Source organism: Pseudorca crassidens, chromosome 13, assembly GCF_039906515.1.
Source record: "Pseudorca crassidens isolate mPseCra1 chromosome 13, mPseCra1.hap1, whole genome shotgun sequence".
In the NCBI taxonomy this organism is placed as follows: domain Eukaryota; kingdom Metazoa; phylum Chordata; class Mammalia; order Artiodactyla; family Delphinidae; genus Pseudorca; species Pseudorca crassidens.
In genome coordinates, this window is record NC_090308.1 from 92,534,743 (window position 1) to 92,541,883 (window position 7,141).

The window sequence follows — 7,141 nt, forward strand, 5'->3', positions numbered from 1 at the left end:
GACTAATTCCTTTCCCATATTAGGGAAAGTTTCAACTATAATCTCTTCAAATATTTTCTCAGTCCCTTTCTTTTTCTCTTCCTCTTCTAGGACCCCTACAATTCAAATGTTGGTGTGTTTAATGTTGTCCCAGATGTCTCTGAGACTGTCCTCAATTATTTTCATTCTTTTTTCTTTATTCTGCTCTGCAGTAGTTATTTCCATTATTTTATCTTCCAGGTCACTTATCCGTTCTTCTGCCTCAGTTATTCTACTATTGCTTCCTTATAGAGAATTTTTAGTTTCATTTTTTGTGTTGTTCATCATTGTTTGTTTGATCTTTAGTTCTTCTAGGTCCTTGTTAAACGTTTCTTGTATTTTCTCCATTCTATTTCCAAGATTTTGGATCATCTTTACTCTCATTACGCTGAATTCTTTTACAGGTAGACTATTTCCTCTTCATTTGTTTGGTCTCGTGGGTTTTTACCTTGCTCCTTCATTTGCTGTGTGTTTCTCTGTCTTCTTATTTTGCTTAACTTACTGTGTTTAGGGTCTCCTTTTCACAGGCTGCAGGTTTCTAGTTCCCATTGTTTTGGGTGTCTGCTCCCAGTACCTAAGGATGGTTCAGTGGGTTGTGTAGGCTTCCTGGTAGAAGGGACTGGTGTCTGTATTCTGGTGGATGAGGCTGGATCTTGTGTTTCTGGTGGGTGGGACTGCATCCAGTGGTGTGTTTTGGTGTTTCTGTGACCTTATTATGATTTTAGGCAGCCTCTCTGCTAATGGGTGGGGTTGTGTTCCTGTCTTGCTGGTTGTTTGTCATAGGGTGTCCAGAACTGTAGCCTGCTGATGATTGAGTGGAGCTGGGTCTTAGCATTGAGATGGTGATCTCTGGGAGAGCTTTCACTCTTTGATATTATGTGGAGCCGGGAGGTCTCTGGTGGACCAGTGTCCTGAACTCGGCTGTCTCAACTCAGAGGCACAGGCCTGATACCTGGCCATAGCAAAAAGACCCTGTAAGCCACACAGCTCAGAAAATAAGGGAGAAAGAAAGAGAGAAAGAGAGAAGGAAAGAAGGAAAGAAGGAAATAAAGAAAGAAAGAAAGGAAGAAAGGAGGAAAGGAAGAAAGAAGGAAAGAAAGAAAGAGAGAAAAGGAAGGATGGAATGATGGAAGGAAGGAAGGAAGGAAAGAAGGAAATAAAGTTATTAAAATAAAAATTAAATTAATTAAAAAGTAATTTAAAAAGGAAAAGAAAAAGAAGAAAGCAGAGAGCCACCAAATGAAAACACATATCCACCAATGATTACAATCACTAAAAACTATACTATAAAAAAAGGAAAAGAAAAAAACGGACAGGCAAAACTCCAGGATAAATGGTAAAAGCAAAGCTGTACAGACAAAATCACAGAAAGAAGCATACACATGCACCATCACAAAAAGAGAAAAAGGTAAAAAATATATATCTATATTTTAAAAAAAGTAAGAGAGCAACCAATTCAATAAACAAATATACCAATGATAATAAACTCTAAATACTAAACTGAGATAAACATAAGACTAGAAACATATTAGATGCAGAAAGCAAACCCCAGGTCTACAGTTCTTCCAAAGTCCACATCCTATTTTGGGATGATTCCTTGTCTATTCAGGTATTCCAGAGATGCTGGGTACATCAAGTTGACTGTGGAGATTTAATCTGCTGCTCCTGAGCTTGCTGGGAGAGATTTCCCTTTCTCTTCTTTGTTCTCACAGCTCCTGGGGTTCAGCTTTGGATTTGGCCCTGCCTCTGCGTTTAGGTTGCCTGAGGGCGTCTGTTCTTCACTTAGACAGGATGGGGTTAAAGCAGCAGCTGATTAGGGGGCTCTGGCTCACTCAGGCCGGGGGGGGGGGGCGGGGGGAGGCAGGGGTACGGAATGCAGGGCGAGCCTGCAGCGGCAGAAGCCGGCATAGCGTTGCAACAGCCTGAGGTACACCGTTTGTTCTCCCAGGGTAGTTGTCCCTGGATCACGGGCCCCTGGCAGTGGCAGGCTGCACAGGCTCCCGGGAGGGAAGGTGTGGATAGTGACCTGTACTTGCAGACAGACTTCCTGGTGGCTGCAGCAGCAGCCTTAACGTTTCATGCACCTCTCTGGTGTCTGCGCTGATAACCGCATCTCATGCCTGTCTCCGGAGCTCGTTTAGGCGGTGCTCTGAATCCTGTCTCCTCACGCATCCTGAAACAGTGGTCTCTTGCCTCTTTGGCAGGTCCAGACTTTTTCCCGGACTCCGTCCCAGCTAGCTGTGTGGCAATAGCCCCCTTCAGGCTGTGTTCACGCAGCCAACCCCAGTCCTTTCCTTGGGATCTGACCTCCGAAGCCCAAGCCTCAGCTCCCAGCCCCCGCCCGTCCCGGTGGGTGAGCAGACAAGCTACTCGGGCTGGTGAGTGCTAGTTGGCACCGATCCTCTGTGTGGGAATCTCTCCGCTTTGCCCTCCTCACCCCTGTTGCTCTGCTCTCCTCCATGGCTCCAAAGCTTCCCCCCCCACGACACCCCCCCACCCCCTCTCCACAAGTGAAGGGGCTTCCTAGTGTGTGGAAACGTTTCCTCCTTCACAGCTCCCTCCCACTGGTGCAGGTCCCATCCCTATTCTTTTGTCTCTCTCTTTTTTTTTTTTTCTTTTGCCCTACTCAGGTACGTGGGGAGTTTCTTGCCTTTTGGGAGGTCTGAGGTCTTCTGCCAGCGTTCAGTAGGTGTTCTGTAGGAGTTGTTCCACATGTAGATGTATTTCTGATGTATTTGAACTGCTAAAAAATCTAACTACTATATAACATACACACCTTTTTCATTGAAATATAGTTGATATACTTTATTATATTAGCTTTAGATGTACAGCGCAATGATCCAATATTTTTATAGATTATACTCCTTTTAATGTTATCATAAAATATTGGCTATTTCCCCTGTGCTATAAAGTATATTCTTGTATCTTATTTATTTTATACTTAATAGTTTGTACCTCTTAATCTCCTACCCTACCTTGTCCCCTCCAACCTTTCCTCTGCCCACTGGTAACCACTAATTTATTCTCTATACCTGTAAATTTATTTCTGTTTGTTTATACTCATTCATTGGTTTCATTTTGTAGATTCTACATACAAGTGATAACAGCATTTGTCTTTCTCTGCTGTCTTAATTCACTAAGCATAATACCCTCCAAGTCCATCCATGTTGTTGCAAACAGCAAAATTTATTTATGGCTGCTATTCCGTAGTGTGTGTGTGTGTGTGTGTGTGTGTGTGTGTGTGTGTCTATCACTTCTTATTTATCCAATCATCTGTTAATGGACACTTAAGTTGCTTCCATATCTTGGCTATTGTAAATAATGCTGCTGTGAACATTAGGGTGAATGTAACTTTTCAAATTAGTGTTTTTGTTATCTTTGGGTATATACCTAGGAGTGGAATTGCTGGGTCACATGGTAGTTCTACTGTTATTGTTTCGAGGAAACTCCAAACTGTTTTCATAGTGGCTGTTCCAATTTACATGCCCACCAAAAGGGTACAAGGGTACCCTTTTCTCCACATCCTCACCAATATTTGCTATTTCTAGACTTTTTGATGATAGCCATTCTGACAGGTGTGAGGTCATATCTTGCGGTTTACAATTGCATTTGTCTGCTGATTAGCAATGTTGAGCATCTTTTCATGTACCTGCTGCCATCTGTATGTAGTCTTTGGAAAAATATCTATTCTGCCCATTTCTTAGTTGGCTTTTTTGTTGTTGTTGTTATTGACTTGTGTGTAGTATTTATGTATTTTTGATATTAACTTGTTATCAGTCATATTATTTGCAAATAGTTTCTCCTATTCAGTAGTTTGTCTTTTTGTTTTGTTGATGTTTTCCTATGCTTTTAAGTTTAATTAGTTCCCAATTGATTATTTTTACTTTAGTTTCCTTTGTTCCGGAAGACAAATTCAGAAACGTATTGCTACAATTTATGTCAAAAGTGTTCTGCCTACGTTTTCTTCTAGGAGTTTTATGGTGTCTGGTCTTAGATTTACGATTTTAATCCATTTTGAGTTTATTTTTGTACATGGTGTGAAAAAATATTCTAATTTCTTTCTTTTCCATGTAGCTGTCCGGTTTTCCCAACACCACTTATTGAAGAGACTGTCTTTCCCCACTGTATATTTTTGCCTCCTCTGTCATAAATTAACTGACCAGAAGTGCGTGGGTTTATTTCTTGGCTCTCTATTCTATTCCATTGATTTACTTGCCTATTTTTGTGCTAGTACCATGCTGTTTTGATTACTGTACCTTTGTAATATAGTCTGAAGTCAGGGAGCATGGCCACTTGAGCTTTGTACATTTTTCTCAAAATTCGTTTGGCGATTTGGGGTCTTTTGTGGTTCCATATCTTTTAGGATTATTTGGTCTAGTTTGGTGAAAAATGTCATGGGTATTTTGATAGGAATAGCATGAAATCTGTAGATTGTGTTGGGTAATATGGACATTTTAACAATATTAATTCATGCAGTCCATGAACAAGGCATCTCTTTCCATTTCTTTACATCATCTGTCATTTCCTTTATCAGTGTTTATTAGTTTACAGAGTATAGGTCTTTTCTCTCCTTGGTTAAGTTTATTCCCATGTATTTTAATTTTTTTTAATGTGATTCTAAATGAGATTGTTTTCTTGCTGTATCCTCCTGATTGTTCATTATTAATGTATGGAAAAGCAAAAGATTCTTATGTATTAATCTTGTATTCTGTAACTTTACTGAATTCATTTATTACTTCTAATAGTTTTTGAGTAAAGACTTTATGGTTTTCTATATACAGTATCATGTCATCTGCAATTAGTGAGTTTTACTTCTTTCCTTCTAATATGGATGCTTTTTATTTCTTTTTCTTTTTTGACTGTTGTGGCTAGGACTTCCAATACTATATTAAGTAGAAGTGTCAAGAATGGGCATCCTTGTCTTACTCCTGATTTTAGAAAAACACTTCCAGCTTTTCCCCATTGAGTATGATATTAGCTGTGTGTTTGTCATAAATGGCCTTTATTCTGTTGAGATATGTTTTGTCTATAGCAACTTTGATGAGAGTTTTATCATGGGTGGGTGGGAGGTAGAGCTGGAGATGAATGGGCTAGACCCAGAGCCAGATGTGAGCCTGGGTTTCTCCTATACTTAGTGGCCATCAGTCACCTATCAGGGATGGGTGCAGGTCCCAAGTTGCTGGAGCAGAAGCCCTGAGGGTCAGGTCCAAGGTGGCTCCATTCCCTCAAAGTGTGTGCTCTCCCTGGCAACAGCACCTTTGCCCCAGAAGCAGCAATGAAGCAAGAGGGGCTGGAGTGGGTGCCTGGTGCAAGCCCAGGCACATACTGGGCTAGTTCCAGCTCACCATTCAGAGCTCCAGATAGCTCCCAATCCACCATCTCTGTGAGTGTCACCAATGGCTGCCCTTGCCCTTTCAGATGCAGTGCCATGTCCAAGGAAGCTCTGTGCCCCCAAGTGGGCACTCCTCCATAATGGCAGCATTTGCCCTAGTGGGGAGCTGTGCTGGAGCTAAAGGGGGCAGAACTGGCACTCAGCATGGATAGAGCACATGCTGGGATGATCCTGGCACATCAGTGAGACTTCCAGACAGTTTCAGTCTGTTTCATCTACCTTGTTGCTGGGAATAAGTAGTAAGTAAGCATTTGCATGTTCTTCACAAGTGAAGTCTTGGTTTCTTACAGCCTTCCTATAAGTCCCACTGGCTTTAAACCAGCTAAGGGGACTCATCTTTCTGGAGTCATACCCTAGGGCTGGGGTACACATGTGGTTGGAATCCCTCGCTCCTCAGAAAAGTTATCCAAGCTTCGGATACACTGCACCCCTTCTGTGTCCTATCCTAGGGGCACAAGTCCTGACGTGATTGCTTCTCTTTTCCTACCTGACTCCATGTAGATCTTTCTCTACAGCCTTGGTTGTAGAGATTCTTTCTGCCATTCTCCAGTTTATTTTCAGTTAGAGTTGCCCTACATGTATTGTATTTTTGACGTGTTAATTGGGGGAGGTGAGCTCTACATCCTTCTACTCTGCCATCATGACATGCTTTTTTTTTTTTTTTGGTATCAATAAGGGTTACTAGGGGATGGACAGAGCTTCTGCTGTTTTCCTATTTTAGCAGTCCAACCAAGTGTAAGTGCTGAGAAGAAGGAAGTATGATATTATATCCATCATCAGTCCTCACAGGGGTGCTAGTAAAATTCTGATGAGTCTACTCCATGGACTGATTATCTCCAAAATTTCTACTTCAAATATTCATGTATTAATATTGCTGTCATTTGAATAATTCTAATTACTTTTCACTAGGCAACACTAATATCTCTATCATTATCAAAATTAACCATTGTTTTGGTATCTTTATTTGTATGATTAATCACTTAAGAGATTCAGACATTTAATAATCAAATAACTAATTTGTGTTGAGTACTTTCATTTATTTCCATTTATGGAAGAAGAAATTGAACAACTGGTGTATCATGTACATTTCTAAATTTCCATTCTCATACTTGTTTAATCTGAAAATTGAATCTAGGCTCCCTGAATTCATGGTTAACATGCTTTATCTACTATTTTCCAGTATCAATAGAAATTTGCCCCATTTAAAAAATCTTCTATTTCTAAAATCAGTAGGAATTTGGATTGGAATCTATCAGTAACTATAAAAAATCATGTGACACTTGGAAGACCTAAAATAGAATTCTTTATTTTTCATTAAAATGTTTCATTTTATAGAATATAGTATAATATTTAAAGCTAAAATATTATTTTTTCCTAGGTAGTTCCATTACCTGGAAATGTCACTTTTTAAACATTTAAATGATGATTTAGAAAGAAGTCAAGACTCATCAAATATCATATTTACCTGTGCTTTTAAGACAATGGATCAACTTTAATTTTCTTTTTTTAAATTTTTTATTTATTTATTTTTAACTATTTATTTATTTTTGGCTGCATTGGGTCTCTGTTGCTGCATGCAGCTTTCTCTAGTTGCAGTGAGCAGGGCTACTCTTCATTGCAGTGTGTGGGCTTCTCACTGTGGTGGCTTCTCTTGTTGCAGAGCACAGGCTCTAGGTGCACAGGCTTCAGTAGTTGTGGCACATGGGCTCAGTAGTTGTGGCTCATGGGCTG